Below are 18,971 nucleotides of genomic sequence, written 5' to 3'. Positions count from 1 at the left end.
TCTGTGATGTAAAAATGCAATTGTGTGTGTTCCCACACAGCCGAGTAACAGTGTTTTTGTTGGCACTCACTGCTCTGGCTCTCCAGTTCTACGTTCTGCTAAGGTGAGTTCTTTCAGCATGCAAGCATCTGACCTGTGGAAATGGTCTGAGTGTTCCCTGTGACTCCTGCTACATGTTTAATTGCTGCCTGCCCCATTCTTTTTGCCCCTATTATCAATGGCAGTCACCTGCTTCACCTCTTCAAAAAGGTAACAGTCTCAATGTCAGCAAGTACAGCTGGGATTTGGGCAGATTAAGTTTAATTTTTAACTGACACTTATTTCTTCTAGTATAAGAAGCCATTAAATGGGAAACAATGAGGGCACCAATGTTTCAATTTATGGATTCCCTACAGACCAGTCCCAACAGCTGAGCATTAGCCAATGTCTACAGGCATACTCAGTGAGGGGATTATGCCTTGAGACTTTATTTCAGAGTCTATATTAGAAATTAGTCCTGGGCCAGAAAAAGTCAGTCAGTCACTAACTTTGTCATTGGGCAAACAAAGTCAATGCAGTTTGATACATTCAAAAGAAAAAACTGCAGTTCTAAAAACCTGGAAATCCTAAAAAATCTTAGAATCCACGTAAGTGGTGGGGAGGGTGGGATGGAGGAGAAGCTGCAACACTCATTGTAATTAGCCTAACTCAGACTTGCCAGCTTCTACTGCAGGTCTGTGAGCAGCAAAGGCTATTTCTTTGCTCTAGAAAACCAGAATTTCCACAAAATGTTTTTTTCACCAAAATAGCAAATTAACATGAATTAGAAAAATGGCAAACATTATTTGTTCACTAATTATATACATTAATAACTTAATATTACCTGTAGGCTGTTTTACAGCATTAATTTACAGTCATGGTAAAGGGAGGGGCCCTGGTGGAGCAATGATTACATGCTTGGCTGCTAAATGAAAGGCTGACAATTTGAACCCAACCAGTGGCTCAGAGGAAGAAAGACCCAGTGATAATGCTCCTGTAAAGATTATAGCCTAGAAAACTCTATATGGCAGTTCTACTCTGTCACTTGGGGTCACTAGGAGTTGATATGGACTCAATGGCACCCAACAACAACAACCTTGGTAAAGAAACCAAGGTTCTACAGAGATGTGAATTGCCCAGAGCTAAGATGGACCTGGTGGTGCGGTCGTCAAGAGCTCGGCTGCTAACCAAAGAGTCGGCAGTGCACATCCATCCGATGCTCCTTGGAAACCTTATGGGGCAGTTCTACTCTGTCCTACAGGGTTACTGTGAGTCAGAATAGACTCAATGCCAAAGAGCTTTTTTTTTTTTTTTTAAGACTCACCTACCACCAGAATTAGGATTAGAATTTAAGGGTTAGTGCTTCCTGGCATTGTGCTTAAACCATGGATTTCTTGTAATAAGTATAAAATTAATTTATCACCAGTGTATTGATTTTTTTAGGCCCTGATCTTCTTGATACTGCAGCCAACCTCTCCTGACCAACTTGGTTGGTAATATCATCTTTACCTTCTTCACAATTGGTGAGTTGTGCAGTCACTCTGTCAAGTGCTTATTAAGTGTCTCCTATTTCCCAGACACTTTTAGAACAAAGATGGGGAAGAGAGGGCTCTCTGCTCTTCAGGAATTCACAGGCTGGATTCTTAAGAAAAAATTCACATTTAAAATTTAGGTCAAGGGAATTTTTTAAAAGTTCCTTAGTAACTCTTTTAGTTATCCTATTGAATATGAAACCAAATTAAATACAAATACTTTGTGTTTTAAAAGTCTTTACAATTACAACGTTAAAGTGCCAACTTATTCATTCATTCAATAAATAGTAACTGAGCAGGTGACGGCAGAGACCCCGATGACTTTAAGTCCGAAAGTGATACGGAAGAGTTGGACTCTGAAATGTGCAGGAGTTTTAGGAATATCTTAACTAATGCATTTTGGTTTTATTTTCCTTTATGTGTACTTATAAGAGTGATGTGTAATTTAAATAAAGAGTAAATCTAAATTTTTAAAAATGAAAAAACATTTATTAAGTGTGTCAGGCACTGCTCTAGGCCTAAGAAAGAGTCTCCCACTAAATCACTACTCAACAAGAGGCAGCGTAGTGTGATGGTGAAGAACACTGGCTTTAGAGACAGAAGAAGGCCAGTTCAAATCTTCCCTCCCTCAACTCTAGGACCTCAGGTGCGTTCCTTAACCTCTCTGAATTTCCCTTTCCTCATTTATAAAATGGGGATAAAAATATTTGCTTCACGGTTTTGCTGTAAGGCTTAAATGAGGTAATGTATGAAAAGTCCTTGGCATGCAGGAATCATTCAAAAAATAGTCACTGTCACCATCACTGGCATTGGCAATAATAAGAACACCAAACCCACTGCTGTCAGGTTGATTCCAACTCATAGAGACCCTATAGGACAAGGTGAATTGCCCCATATTGTTTCCAAGGAGCGCCTGGCAGATTTGAACTGTTGACCTTTTGGTTAACAGCTGTTACACTTAACCACTATGCCACCAGGGTTTCCAATAAGAACACAGCCTATGTCAAAGGAAAAACCTAATTTGGCCAGGTTTTGACCATTTTTGTTCCATACTAGGAAAGCCAGGAAACAAATTATATTTGGGTTTGCACTCAAGAATATATTTCTGAGATGATTCAACCAGTAAAGCGATGCTGTTTCCCTACCCTTTTAGGTTTTACCGTGCTGCTTATTCAGCTGGAACCGGTCCCGTAGGCAATAAAGAGGATGTTTTTAGTATTTGGTGTGGGATCCTTTGGTGAAGGAGTCTGCACTACAGGGTTAACAGTTTTGGCAAAAGACTGTGTATGTGTTATTTTGTTTTTTGTTTTTGTAGATACATTTTTTCTTTATTTATACTATGCTTTAATACAAAGTTAAAGCTATAAAGCCATGGTCATCAAACTAACCTTATAAGGTAACCAACACTTAAAATCTTGCCACAAGGAAATGGAAATCATATTTCCTGCTAATTTCCTCAGATAATGCCCTGCTTTGCATGAATGGGAAGAAAGGCATTTTGAACAAAAATTTTACATCCCTCTTTATCCTGTTTAGCTGTTGTTCTTGTGTGCTGTTGAGTCGATTCTGACTTACAGCAACCCTATATGACAGAGTAGAACTGCCCTACAGGGTTTCCTAGGCAGCAATCTTTTTTTTTTTTCCTTAAATTTTATTTATTTTGTTGTTGTTGTTGAGAATATACACAAGCAAAGCATTCATCAATTCAACAGTTTCTACGTGAACAATTGAGTGACACTTATTATATTCTTTGAGTTGTGCAACCATCTATGTATGTTTTTTAATATTGAATTTCTAATGGTTTATCTCATCCGTAAGCTTGGCTATATACAATATACCATTGGTCTTCAATACAGGCAGTTCATGGGTTACAAATGTCTGATTTACATACACCTTAGAGTTATGAATCAATCCCCATAAAGCCTATTATAGTAAAAATTCAATGCATATATAATGGCTTGTAATAACAAATGGACACTATTTTACAATGTGCATCAAAACATTATTATTATTACTGTCTTATTATGTTTAAGATGTTTTAGTGTATCTGAAGTGTTTAATGTTTTTTATGCATAGAAAGGTACACCATATACTGAGATAAATATTTGACTAAATGACATTAGATACAAACTGTACCTAACTGCTCCCATTTATGTACAAATTCAACTTAAAGACAGACTTAGGAATGGAATTCGTTCATAATTTGGGGACTGCCTGTATATATTTTCTACTTAAAAATAGAGACATGTAGATATAAAACAACTAGGCTTAACAGGCATATATAGAAGACTACACCCAACAACAGCACGATATACATCCTACTTCAATGCATATGGATCATTCTCCACGATAGACCACATGTTAGGTCACAAAGCAAGTCTTAATAAATACAAAAAGATTGAAATCATACAAAGTATTTTCTCTGACCACAATGGAGTGAAGGTAGAAATCAATAACAGCTGGAAAATATACAAACATATGGAAATTCAATGACACAAACATAGTGAAATTAAATGACACACTATTAAACTGCCAATGAGTCAAGGAAGACATCACAAATTTCCTAGAGTCAAATGAAAATGATAGTGCAACATACCAAAACTTATGGGATGCAATGAAGGCAGTACTCAGAGGGAAACTTACAGCAATAAATTCCTACATGAAAAAAGAAGAGTGATATCAAATCAACAGCCTAACTCAACAACTCCAGGAACTAGAATGAGAAGAACAAACTAAGCCAAAACCTACCAGAAGAAAAGAAACAACAAAGATCAGAGTAGAAATAAATAAAATTGGAAAAAGAAAAATGATAGAGAGAATCAATACAACCAGAAGTTGATTCTTTGAGAATAACAATAAATTGACAAATCTTTAGCTAGATTGACAAAGAAAAGATGCAAATAACCAAAATAAGAAACAAGAGAGGGGACATTACAACTGACCTGATAGAAATAAAGAGAATTATGACAATATTTTGAACAGCTATATGGCAACAAACTGGATAACTCAATGAACAATTTATTTTAGAAAGATCAGCACAAAGCTGGTTCCTATGGGGGAATGGTTAAAGATATCCTAAATGTCCATCTTTTCCAAACTGCTGTATCACTCCATCATCTCTAACATCAACTACTCCTCCCCTTCTCCCCTTCAGTCTTTGGTTCCCATAATTTGCTGCAACATCTCACAGAATTCACAAACTGTCAAGGAAATGGCTCACACAGTTGTGGAGGCTGGTCAGTCCCAAACTGGCAGGTCAGATGACAGGCTGCTGGCTCACAAGGCTGCTGAAACTGGCATATCAGGTCAGACTACAGGCTGCTGGCTTAAGTTCCAAGAACCAGAGGTCAGGTGATGACGAGCCAGATACAGGATCCAGAGCAAGAGAGAGAGCTTTGCCAGAGCATTCATATACATATATATATATATATAGGAAATAGACCATACCCTCAAGGATATTCTCCTTACCTAAGCAAGGCAGTACAAGGGTGTGACTTGAATAAGGGTAGTAAAGGTGGTGATTGGGGTAAAGTGGTGACTTGAGTCACACCCTCCAGTAAGGTGGTGACTCAAGATACATCTCACCCTAATCTTGCCTCATTAATATAATGGACAACTCACTCCCAAATGGGACCATAACCACAGGCATAGAGGCTAGGATTTACAACACATCACAAAATGGCGGATAATTACATCAAATTATAAAACGGAGGACAATTACATCAGACCACAGAGTAAAGTATGACTATGTAATTACATAACTACCAAATTATATCATTACGTAACTTCTAAACCACTGAAAATCATTGTCCAGCCAAGGTGACACATAACCTTAACCACCACAGGTTTCATACACCTTATTTGAATTAGCAGCAAGCTGTCCAATCACCTTGGTGGGCCAGAAGCACCTTATTTGCATAGTCCCACCCAATCCCTGTGTGGAAGTCATAAAAAATGGCTACAAGGACCATATTAAGTAATTCACTGCACTGCAATAACCTTTGAAATGGACTAATTTCTTCGAAGCACACAACTTACCCAAGCTGACTCAAGAGCAAACAGAAAGTCTCAACAGACCCATGACAAGAGAAGAGATTGAATCAGTGATCAAAAACCTCCCAACCCAAAAAAAATCCTGGGCCAGATGGTTTCACTGGGAAATTCTACAAAATGTTTACAGAAGAATTTACACCAGTACTGTTTAAACTCTTCCAAAAGATAGAAAAGGAAGGAAGACTCCCTAATTCGTTCTATGAAGCAAGCATAACCCTGATACCAAAACCAAAGGCACCACAAGAAAAGAAAACTACAGGCCAATATTGCTTATGAACATAGTTGCAAAAATCCTCAACAAAATACTAGTGAACAGAATCCAACAACATATTAGAAGTGTCATATATCATGACCAGATGGGATTTATTCCAGGAATGCAGGGATTAGAAAATCAATCACTGTAATACATCACATTAAAAGAACAAAGGAAAAGACCACGTGATCATGTCTATGGATGCAGAAAAGCATTTGATAAAATCTGACACTCTTTCTTGCTGTAAACCCTAAAGAAGACTGGAACAGAAGGGAATTTCCTCAATATGATTCAGGGCATATATGAAAAGCCAACAGCCAACATTATACTTAATGGAGAAAGACTGAGAGCATTCCCCTTGAAATCAGAAACAAGACAAGGGTACCTGCTCTCATCATTTCTATTTAATATCGTATTAAATGTCCTAGCCAGAGCAATAAGACAAGAAAAAGAAATAAAAGGTACCCAGAATGGAAAAGCAGATGTAAAATTATCTCTATTCTCAGATGATATGATCCTATATACAGAAAATCTCAAAAAAGTCCACAAGGAAACTTTTAGAGCTAACAGAGGAATTTAGCAAAGTTTCACGGTATGAGGTCAACAAACAAAAATCAGTGGGGCTATATACTAGCAATGAGAAATCTGAAAGGGAAATTAGGGAAATAATTCCATTTACAATAGCATCTAAGAGAACAAAATGCTTTGGAATAAACCTAACCATGGATGTGGAGGACTTATACAGTGAAAATTATAAAACACTGCTGAAAGAGATTAAAAAAAAATAAATAGAAAGATGTTCCATGTTCTTGGGTTGAAAGACTTGATATTGTTAAGATATCAGTACTACCCAAAGCAATCTATAGATTCAATGCAAACCCAATCAAAATTCCAACAGCCTTCTTTACAGAAATGGAAAAACCATTCCTCAACTTTATGTAGAAGGGCAAGAGGCCCTGAATAGCTAAAGCAATACTGAAAGAGAAGAACAAAGTAGGAGGACTCACACTTCTTGATTTTAAAACATATTATACAGCTACAGTAATCAAAACAGCCTGGTACTGGTATAATAGTAGACACATACACCAATGGGAAAGAACTGAGAGTCCAGAAATAAATCCACTCATCAATGATCAACCGATTTTTGACAAGGGTGCAAAGTTCATTCAATGGCGAAAGAAGAATCTCTGCAATAAATGGTGTTGGGAAAACCGGTTTTCCACGTGCAGAAGAATGAAACAGGATCCATGCCTCACACCATACACAAAAAAATTCAAAATGGATCAAAGATCTAAATGTGCAAACTAAAACCATAAAATTCCTAGAATAAGAAACAGGGGTGGCGCTGTCAGGTCTAGCTTTCAACAATGGATTATTGTGATATAATAACAAAACCATGAAAAGCAAAACACAAAATAAATAAATGGGACTTCATAAAAATTAAAAAATTTTGTTCATCAAAAGACTCTACCAAAAAAGTGAAAAGATAAGCTTACCGACTGGGAGAATATCTTCAGAAACCATATATCTGATAAGACACTAATAACCAAAATATATATAAAACTTCAACAACTTAATAAAAAGACAAGTAACCCAATCATAAAATGGGCAAAAAACTTTAACAGACATTTCACAAAGAGGTCATTCAAATGGCCACCAAACACATGAAAAGATGCTCAATGTCATTAGCCATCAGAGAAATGCAAATCAAAATCACAATGAGATACCATTTCACTTCCACTAGGATGGCTAAGATAAAAAACAGAAAATAACAAATGTTGGCAAGGACATGGGGATATTGAAACCCTTATCCATTGCTGGTGGGAATGCAAAATGGTACAGCTGTTGTGGAAAACAGTGTGGTGGTTCCTCGAAAAAACTAAAAACAGAACTACCATATGACCCAGTAATTCCATTCCTAGGTATATACTCAAAAGACTTGAAAGCAGAGACTCAAACAGAGACTTGGGCACCAATGTTCACTGCAGCACCATTCACAATAGCTGAAAGGTGGAAACAGCCTAAATGCCCATCAACAGATGAATGGATAAACAAAATGTGGTACATACATGTAATGGAACACTACTCAGCTAGTAGAAGAAATGAAGTCTTGATACATGCTACAGTATGTATTGAGCTTGAAGACATTATGTTGAATGAACTAAGTCAAGTACAAAAAGACAAATATTGTATGATCTTAAAAAAAAACAAGCCCATTGCTGTGGAGTTGATTCCGACTCACAGCAACCTTATAGGACAGAGTAGAACTGCCCCATAGGGTTTCCGACGAGTGGCTGGTGGATTTCAACTGCCAACCTTTTGGTTAGCAGCTGTAGCTCTTAACCACTGTGCCACCAGAGCTCCTGTATGATCTTACTCATTTAAAAAACAAGAAAAGGCAAATGTATAGAGATCAAAGTTTATTAGTAGTTACCAGGGGTGGGAGGAAGGGAGGAAGGGGATGGTTAATGGTGAAAGAAAAATTGCACTGATGAAGAGTAGGGTTACACAACCTATAACTGTAATTGCTGTAAATAAGCTGTACACTTGTAAAAAGTTGAATTGGCAAAAGTTGAGTGATAAATACATTTACAACAACCGAAAAAAGAGTAGCTGCTGAGGCCGCTTACGTACAACCAAAAACCTCATGGGATTTGGTTTCTTGGTTTGGAGGTTTAGGGTCATAGTTTCATGGAACATCTTAGTTAACTAGCCTAATAACATGTTTAATGTTTGTGTTCTACCTCCTAGTTTGTTGCGTAGTGTCTGGGGTCTTAAAAGCTTGCAAGTGGCCATCCAAGGCACAATAATTAGTCTCTATTCACCTGGAGGAACAAAGGAAGAAGGAAAGTCAGGGATAGAAGGAGAATAAGGAATGTGTGGCTAATTGCCTCCATGAACAAATGTCTCCTTTGCCATGAGACCAGAAGAATGGATGGTGCCCAGCAACCATTACTGAACATTTTGATCAAAGACTCCACAGAAGAATCCTGATCAAAAGGGGGGAAATGCAGAACAGAATCTCCAGTTCTCATGGACTTCAGACTTTCTGGAGCCATGGGGGCTGAATGAAGCCCTGAAACTACTGCTCTGAGATAATCTTTAAAACTGAAATCAAAAATATCCCCTGTGGCCTTAAACGCTAGCAAGCAGCCATCTAAGATGCATCAGTTGGTCTCAACCCACCTGGATCAAAGGAGAAGAACACCAAGGTCACACGATAACTATGAGCCCAAGAGACAGAAAGGGCCACATGAACCAGAGACTTACATCATCCTGAGACCAGAAGAACTAGATGGTGCCCGGCCACAACCGATGACTGCCCTGGCAGGGAGCACAACAGAGAACCCTGAGGGAGCAGGAGAACAATGGTATGCAGACCCCAAATTCTGATAAAAAGACCAGACTTAATGGTCTGACTGAGACTAGAGGAATCCCGGCGGTCATGGTCCCCAAACCTTCTGTTGGCCCAGGACAGGAGCCATTCCCAAAGACAACTCATCAGACATAGAACGGACTGGACAATGGGTTGGAGAGAGACGCTGACGAAGAGTGAGCTACTTGTATCAGGTGGACACTTGAGACTGTGTTGGCATCTCCTGTCTGGAGGGGAGATAGGAGGGTAGAGAGGGTTAGAAACTGGCAAAATCGTCACGAAAGGAGAGACTGGAAGGAGGGAGCGGGCTGACTCATTAGGGGGAGAGTAAGTGGGAATATGGAGTAAGGTGTATATAAGCTTATATGTGACAGACTGACTTGATTTGTAAACTTTCACTTAAAGCACAATAAAAATTATTAAAAAAAAAAAACTGAAATAAAAAATATCCCCTGTGGTCTTAAACGCTAGCAAGCAGCCATCTAAGATGCATCAGTTGGTCTCAACCCACCTGGATCAAAGGAGAATGAAGAATACCTAGGACACAAGGCAATTACGAGCCCAAGAGATAGAAAGGGCCACATGAACCAGTGACTACATCATCCTGAGACCAGAAGTACTAGATGGTGCCTGGCTATAACCGATGACTGCCCTGACAGGGAACACAACAGAGAACCCCTGAGGGAGCAGGAGAGCAGTGGGATGCAGATCCCAAATTCTCATAAGACCAGACTTAATGGTCTGACTGAGACTGGAAGGACCCCGGTGGTCATGGCCCCCAGACCTTCTGTTGCCCCAGGGCAGGAACCATTCCTGAAGCCAACTCTTCAGACATGGATTGGACTGGACAATGGGTTGGAGAGGGACACTGGTGAGGAGTGAGCTTCTTAGATCAGGTGGACACTTGAGACTAGGTTGGCATCTCCTGCCTGGAGGGGAGATGAGAGGGTGGAGGGGGTTAGAAGCTGGAGAAAAGGACACGAAAAGAGAGAGTAGAGGGAGAAAGCAGGCTGTCTCATTAGGGGGAGTAATTGGGAGTGTGTAGCAAGGTGCGTATGGGTTTTTGTGTGAGTGACTGACTTGATTTGTAAACTTTCACTTAAAGCACAATAAAAATTATTAAAATATATATATATATATATATGTATATATATATATATATATATATCCCCTGAAGTCTTCTTAAAACCAAACGATAGTTTAGCTTAACCAGAAATAAATGTCTGCCTTGAGCATTATGGTCTTCTAAGAACTCTCTATATGGGATCAACTTGACAACAGCAACTAGAAAGATCAGAGAGGAGCTTTAGGGGGCAGTGAGTTTACGTTACCGAGGGAGGAACAACTCAGAAAAGGAGGACGAGGATGGTCGCACAACCTGAAGAATGTAATCAGTGTCACTGTACATGCAGAAACGGCTGAGCTGGTATATGTTTTGCTGTATATATTCTCAACAACTGCAAAATAAAAGTTTTTAAAAAATGATACTGAGATCTCAGGAAATACAGACAGGGCACTGACTAAGTCAGCCATGGTAGATTAGAATTGTTGTTACAGTTATTCTACTTTTCTAAAAACAAACAAACAGATAAACCCTGTGCAAGAACTGAAAAAAAGAAAAATATACACAACCAATATCACTGAACAATATGGGTAGGAATTGCTGAATGAGAACCTATTATGCTGTGTACATTTTTACCAAAAATACAATAACATATTATTTTTAAAAAATAGAGGTATGTGGAGATGGAATTTCTAATTAGACACATGTCACAGTGAAAACATTTCATGGGGGAAAGGTAAAACGATGCCACAATCAAAGAATTTCTCTTTTTCAGATGAATTCCACTTTGCTAGAATTTAAAAAAAAAAGAAAAAAGTTGAGATTTTAATCAACAGTGGAGCTGCTGGATTGAGTTTGGCACATTAGGCAGCAAACCTTTCATCTCTTGTTAAGTTGGTGCTCTCACTTAAATCCTTAGGGCAAAATTATTTTTAATATGTGTTCCAATTAAAGAACCAAGTATTCCTCGTAGAGCTTTTTTCTTCTCAAATACAGGAAAAATGACCCCTGAACTTTACTGCTTGTCTGTGCTGCTGTCAGTGAGCAGCATGATCTCTATAAACCCAGCCCAGTGCCATGGAGTCAATTCTGACTCATAGTGACCCTATAGGACAGGGTAGAACTGCCCCAATGATCTCTATAGGTGAGCAAATAAGCTTGCCAAGTAACCTATTGTTCCTCCAAGGGAAGTAACACTCAACTAAGGTTGTTGTTTTGCAAGGGGAAGTCCTGGTTCCTTTTAAACCAAAGAAGCTGGAAGGATGAAAAGAAAAGAAAAAGAGGGGTGGGTTAGAATGTGATGTAAACAGCTATCCTTCTTACATCATTTCCATGCCACTCAATTAGATCCCATTTCTTCACCTGGTAGTGCTTTTCTCCGGCCTGGGGAGGAAACTTGGCTGGCCAGTGTGGCTTGTCCGAGGCCAGATCCTAAGCCCACGGTCTAAAGCTGGCATCCGGGCCCCGCCGGTCTCCTGCTGCAGATGCACATCCTCGGTAGGCCAAGTCCCTGAGTGACTGTCACAGCAGCACTGCCACCTGACAGCAAGCATACCACTGTCTCTCACCCTGCTGCTTCTGGATGAAATGATTGGTTGAACCTTAGAGCCACTACAACAGGACACATGTCAGAGTCAGTCATTTGGAAGAAAGCTGTCTTTAAGTATTAACTAGCACTGACAATGGATAAAAAGAAATAATTCAACTGAAATGCCAGGACTGACATCATAACCAAATTGACCCTACATAAGGATTTCCTATTAAATACTGCCAAGATCAGAAAGAAGGAAATATACCAATCTTGGTAATGAACAAAGGTTTAGTTTCAAAAGAACGTGATAACTCAGATTTGAACAAGCCAATTCTAAGAAATTGCAGTGGGAAATTTTTGAGTTAAATAATAATAAAAATAAGTTATCCTTATTTCCTCACCAAAAGGTCAGCAGCTCAAATCCACCAGCTGCTCCCTAGAAACCCTATGGGGCAGTTCTACTCTGTCATATAGTATCACTATGAGCCGGAATCAACTTGATGGCAAAGGGCTTGGAGGGGCTTGGGCACACAATACAAAAGGCCAAAAAAGTCACGATAACTCTAAGAATATTCTTGGTAACCCTGGCGTGAGGCTTCTGTGAATTAACATTTGCCTGCCCTTAAATATGAGAAAACTAGATCTTTGAAGGGAAGAGAACCTGAACTTATTCTTGTTTTCATCTACTGCCTATCTTCTTTCTTAAAATGTATGATAAGGGAAAAAGAAATAAAAATTTCTGAGTTTGGTAGAATTATAAGTAAGATTTACAAATGTGTCACTATGTTATTAAAAGTTAATACAACAATAAAGCTTTCAAGAAATGATTTCTCAATTACTTTCCTAAGATTGGAGTGAAGCACCTGGGTGGGAGAGGGTTGGGTGACAAAGCTGGTCATGAAGGGCTTCAGATGCCAAATTAGGAAGTTTGAATTTTGTCTCGTAGGGAAAGGGGAGACACTGGAGGGCTTTGACAGGAAATGATGTCCCTAGTGCACTTTAGAAATATTTGCTCATTCATTCATCATTGTTCACCAAATATTTCTTCAGCAATTACTATGTTGTAGATGCTGGAAATAAAGTAGTAAACAAAACTGTCAAAATTCCCTATCTGTGGGGAGCTAGTGATGAGAGACAACCAACAATAAAAATAAAGAAGCTAATTTTAAAAAAAAGTTGCTGTTGAGTCAATTTCAACTTAAGCAAACCTGACTGTGTCAGAGTAGAACTGTGTTCCACTGCGTTTTCAATGGCTGTGATCTGTCAGTAGATTGCCAGGCCTTTCTTCTGAGGTGCCTCTGGGTAGATTTGAACCACCAACCTTTTGGTCAGTAGATGAGTGCTTAACCGTCTGTGCCACCCAGGGATGCCAAGCATATTATATGAATAGTAAATAACCATAAGTGCTAATGAGACAAACGCAGCAGGGAAAAAGGATAGAGAGTGGTAGAATTTTTTTATTGTATTTACTTTTGTTGTGCTTTAAGTGAAAGTTTACAAATCAAGTCAGTCTCTCATACAAAAACTTATATACACCTTGCTATACCCCTAGTTGCTCTCCCCCTAATGAGACAGCACACTCCTTCTCTCCACTCTCTATTTTCATGTCTATTCTGCCAGCTTCTGACCCCCTCTGCCCTCTCATCTCCCCTCCAGACAGGAGCTGCCCACATAGTCTCATGTGTCTACTTGATCCAAGAAGCTCACTCTTCACCAGTATCATTTTCTATTCCATAGTCCAGTCTAATCCCTGCCTGTTGGCTTTGGGAACAGTTCCTATCTTGGGCTAACAGAAGGTCTGGGGACCATGACCCCCGGGGTCCTTCTAGTCTCAGTCAGACCATTAAGCCTGGTTTTTTAACTGCTCTCCTGCTCCCTCAGGGGTTCTCTGTTGGGTTCCCTGTCAGGGCAGTCACTGGTTATAGCCAGGCACCATCTAGTTCTGGTCTCAGGCTGATGTAGTCTCTGGTTTAAGTGGCCCTTTCTGTCTCTTGAGCTCATAATTACCTTGTGTCTTTGGTATTCTTCATTCTCCTTTGCTCCAGGTGGGCTGAGACCAATTGATGTATCTTAGATGCCCACTTGCTAGTGTTCAAGACCCCAGACAGAGAGTGGTAGAATTTTAAAATAGGGTGGTCAAGGAAAAGTCTTAGTGAGTGACATTTGAGCAAAGAATTGAAAGAGGCAAGAGAGTAAGCTACGCAGATACCTGAGGAATGAGATTTCTAAGTAAACAGTGCAAAGGTCCTGAGGCAGGAGCGTGCCTGTCATGTTCCTGGAGAAGCAGGAAGGCCAGAATGGCTGGAGCACAGCAAGTGATGGAGAGAGTACCGGGAGATGAGTCAGAGAGGTAACAGGGAACCACTACAAGGTTTTGAGCAGAGTGACATGATCTATTTTAAAAGGATCACTCTAGTCACTGAAGTTGAGAACTGACTACAGTGGGAAACAAGGGTGAAAGCAAGGACACTGGGTAAGAGGTCACTGCAATAATTCAGGTGAGAGCTGATGACAGTTTAGGCCAGAGTGGCAGCAGCAGAAGTGGTGAGAAGGTATTAGACTCTGGATATACTGTGAAGGTAGAGTTTACGTGATTTGCTGATGGACAGAATATGGGTTGTGAAAGAAAGGGAAGTCATGGTTAACTCCACAGTTTTTGGCCTAAATAAATAAAAGAAGGGCTACCTTTAATTAAGGAAAGACAGCCATGGAGCAGCTTTAGAGAAGATCAGGAGTTCAGCTTATAGAGATGTTAAATTTGGGATGTCTGTTAGATATGCAGATGACACAACCTTGCTTGCTGAAAGTGAGAAGGATTTGAAACATTTAATGATGACGATTAAAGACTACAGCCTTCAGTATGGATTGCACCTCAGCATAAAGAAAACAAAATCCTCACAACTGCACCAATAAGCAACATCATAATAAATGAGAAAAATTGAAGTTATCAAGGATTTCATTTTACTTGGATCCACAATCAACATCCATGGAAGCGCCAGTCAAGAAATCAAACGACATATTGCATTGGGCAAATCTGTTGCCGTAGAGTCAATTTCAACTCATGGTAACCCTGAGGACGGAGTAGAACTGCTCCATATGGTTTCCAAGGAGTGCCTAGTGGATTTGAACTGCCGACCTTTTGGTTAGCAGCCACAGCTCTTAACCACTATACCACCAGGGTTTCCTATCACGGTTTAGGGAAGGTTATTTATTTGGTTTACTTTAAGAGAAAAGAATTTAAACGTTGGTAGACTGAGGGGAAAGCACCATTAGGAAGCCACAAAAGCAATAAGAAAGTGAATAACTGATAGAGGAAAGTTCCAAGGAGACTGCAGAGAAAGGATTTCAGGTATAAATTAAGAGGACCCACCAAAACCAACCAAACCCACTGCCGTCGAGTTGATCCTGAGTCACAGTGACCCTACAGGGCAGAGGAGAACTGCCCCACGGAGTTTCCAAGGAGCGCCTGGTGGATTTGAACTGGTGACCTCTTCTTGGTTAGTGGCCGTACCACTTAACCACTATGCCACCAGGGTTTCCAAATTAAGAGGAAAGGTTAAAAAAAAAATGGTAGAAAAAGAATTTTTTTTTTTTTTAACAATTTGGCTTTATACATAATAGCCAGAAACTGGCAACAACTCAAATGTTAATCAACAGATGAATAAATAAGCAAATTGTGATACATCATACAATGGAATAATACTCAAAAATACAAAGAAAGCTACTGATACAAACAACGTGGATAAACCTCACAGACACTACTTTGAGTGAAGGAGGCCAGACACAAGAGTACATACTGCATGATTTCATTTATATGAAATTCTAGAAAAGGTAATCTAGTCTACAACGACAGAAGGCAGATCAGTAGCTGACTGAGCTGAAGGTGCGAGCAGGGTAGGGAATTGATGGTTGAGGGGTAGGGAGCTTCAGGGTTCCTGCTTGTAGAATCCACATTGTATCTCCTATGCCCTTCACTCAATGGCAACACACTCACCTAATCTCTTTGGATGGGCCTGTTCTATGTAAATATATATCCAATTTTGCATTTTACTATAATGATGATGATAACAATGGCCACATTCACTGAGCTCTTCCTATATGCTAAGCCATGTGCTAAGCACTCACATAATCTTTATCACAACCCAATGAGGTAGGTACTATTATCCCATTCTTATAGATCAGGAAGCTGAGGCTTACAGAGGTTGATAAACCTGCTTGAGATCTCACAGCTAATTAAGATACCTGACTCTCATGCTCCTACCCATTACACAAGACTTACAATGGAACAAGCTATCTACTGGTAGGCATTTAAAAGACAGGTGTTCAGACAGCCTTTGGTTCATGGTACTTTTTGTTAGACACTAGAGTCTCATCTGCCCCAACATTCCCCTTACCTAGCTGGAACAGCCTGCATTCCCCTGGAGCTTCCATCCCAAGTCCAAGCTCACATGTCCCCAACATTTCCAGCTGCTGAGCAGCATCTGAGTTCCCAGTTATGACTCGCAGCTCTGGGGTTACTTTCCCCAATGCTCTCTCCTGTGACTATTTACCTACCATATCGTTCCTTTTTCTCTAGTTTTTTCTCTGCCTCCTGTCTGAAGGCTATTTTTGTTTGAGAACTGGACTCCCAATGAACTTCTCTTACTTATGCACTAGGAATATGTTTTTCATTATCCATTAACTCTGAACAAGAACCCAAAAATAAGAACATCTTCAATATAAAAACACTGAATCAGATTAAGTCAATGAGAAAGAAGAGGGGCAAATGCAATGTGTGTATGGTAAGGCCTTTGCTGCACAGTTTCTAAGGTTGCACACACTAAAACCAGCACAACGGCCTGAATGGAACACTGTATTATCATCGTCAAAGTTAGGGGAAGTACGTTGTGAGCAAGTGTTTACTCAGCAAGTTCTTCAAACAGTAAAAGAAGAAAGCATATTTTCCAGTTTTGTTCTGTTTGACCCTGATCCTAACTATACGTCACCAATAGTTTGATTTTACTCAAACACAGGCACTTCCACATATTCACAGATTAAAAACTAAAGATAATCACATTAACATAATCGTCACTTACTTTTACAAAGGAAATTTTTTGAACCTAAAGCATTTTGTAAGGTAGGCTACTGGGACCATTCCAACCATTTTGTGAACAGTCTTATCTGAGGTGCACTAGAAAAGTGGTTTCATATCCAAATTATAAGTCTGAAAAACAACTTATGATAATAAGTAAGAAATTCTATGATCAGACAGAAGTGACAGAAACAACTCATTCTGTAGAGTTCAATGTTAAGCTTACTTGAAAGTTTGTCCCAGCAGGCTGAAGTAAAACTAAAGACGATATCCCTGAAACAATTTTGCTGTAAATCCTGATGTCCTGTGGGCTACTTACTGTTCAGGGAGATGGGTTTAGAACAGCAGAAAAATGATTTACACCCAATTTCTAGGTAACTTTTAAAATGCTGTCCAACAATTAGCTACTTCCTTTTTAAGAGGTGGGAGTGACCAATTGCTGCTGGGAAAGTTGATCTTCTTTTTCTACAACTCTGGAAAGACTGATTTTGGAGGAAAGAGAAGTGGTTCAGAATGGAAGATTCCCCTTCTTTGGGCCAAGCCTGAGAGGTAACAGCCTCAAAGAGCCTCTAGAAAGGGATTTTTTTTTTTTTTTGGAGGATTCACCCATTCTGTAAGGCCAGAACAAAGTTTACTGAGGCTTTTGGTTCCACAGAGATCAAAACAATTAAGTCAAAAGCCCTAGCCCCAAACTGGAATGTGACCTTACCTAAGGGAAAAAAAAATTTTTTTTTTAAGGGACAGTGGTGTCACTAGAGGGGTGTGGATCAGAAGGGTGACACTGTCAGAGGGGGTGACACCAAAATGACAATAAAATTTTTGTGCAGTTTCAGCAGAAATTACTTTTTATAAAAACATTCCAGTAATTAGTCACAACAACGAAAACACTTTCCATAAATCCAGCTCACATGGATCAATATATTCACAAGGCTGAAACTCTATGCTAGTTTACTTTTGAAACTTCTAGTGCCCTAGAGTCAGAGCTGTCATTATTACCCAACTACGGTGACGCTTCGGTCTCATCTGCACAGCATACAGCGCGTTTTGGTTGCTGCCGGTGTTTTTACGGTTTCTGATTTTGTCAAATTTTCTGGTGTTTCAGCTACGGTATTGTCGTAATTAGTATTTGTGAACCTATAACAATAACTTTTTTGAGAATGAAATAGTAATTAAAGGAAAAGAAGTGATATATGGGAATTACGATTTAAGAGTAACAGTAGTACAAAAAACATTACTAAAGATTTTGTATGGTTTGGAACAGGGGACGGTACATGGGGGGGTAGTGGTGACACCATGAATTACCACACTGGGTGACACCAAAACTAGTGAAGCCACTGCTCGGGTACCCTCAAAGACTCCCCTCCCCCATCTCGGACTACCAATACCTGCAACAAAAAGGAATCCCGGACTGACTCCCCTAGGAACCCGGTTTCTCTAGGGCTCGGGGAGAAGACGCTTACCAAAACCACATACGCCAACCGGCCAGAGTCCGCTGGGAGAACACCCGCGACTCGGACGACAGCTTAGGCAACACCTTCTGCCGCATCCTCATTGGTCGAGGAGCCTGGAAGAGCGCGCATCCGCCGGAAGTACTCCTCTTGCTTGTGTCCTCCGGGCTTGGGCCCTCAGGTAGGCGGGGCCCTGGCTCCAAACTTGGGGACCGTGGGGCTGGGGTAGGTGGAGAGAGGACCCCGGGGGCCTAAGTAGGTTGTCCAGGAATTGTTCGGGAGGGCTGGGAAGAGTTTTGAGCGACGCGGGTTCACGGCAAAGGCTGGCAGCTACCGGGGCCTGGTCGATCCCAGCTGCCGCGGGAAGTCCGGTAGCCTCAGGTTCCATCGGAAGATAGGATTCGGGGGTTGTGGTCGGAGCTCCTAGTCCAGATGGGCTAAATCCAAACGGTGCTCGATTCCAGTCCGGAAAAAGGTGTGCTTTCTGCCCTTGCCTTTTCCGCTTCTGAGTTTGACAACTTCCTTCAAGGCGTCACTGCGTGCGGAGTTTCCCTCAGTGACACTCTTGGGGTCGCTAGGAAAAGACCTCAGGCTGCTGGAGGCACCATCGAGGGAGAAAACGGGTT

General features: G+C 40.3%; 1 protein-coding gene across 5 annotated transcripts in view; it reads right to left on the bottom strand.

Annotated features, from left to right (window-relative positions):
• NMNAT1 (nicotinamide nucleotide adenylyltransferase 1) overlaps positions 1–18,913 on the bottom strand; it is a 41,084-nt gene extending 22,171 nt beyond the window's left edge. Inside the window, exons 1-2 of one of the 5 annotated variants that reach the window (XM_023552071.2) lie at positions 18,358–18,913; positions 17,894–18,031 (exon numbers count right to left, since the gene is read on the bottom strand). The gene's annotated coding sequence lies outside the window, so the exon portion shown is untranslated. The other 4 variants (XM_064281252.1, XM_003413479.4, XM_064281249.1 and 1 more) reach the window with 4 other exon arrangements.
• Positions 18,914–18,971: the final 58 nt, after the last annotated feature.

This window comes from Loxodonta africana, chromosome 3, assembly GCF_030014295.1.
Source record: "Loxodonta africana isolate mLoxAfr1 chromosome 3, mLoxAfr1.hap2, whole genome shotgun sequence".
Classification (NCBI taxonomy): Eukaryota; Metazoa; Chordata; class Mammalia; order Proboscidea; family Elephantidae; genus Loxodonta; species Loxodonta africana.
This window is presented reverse-complemented; position numbering and strand designations above follow the sequence as displayed.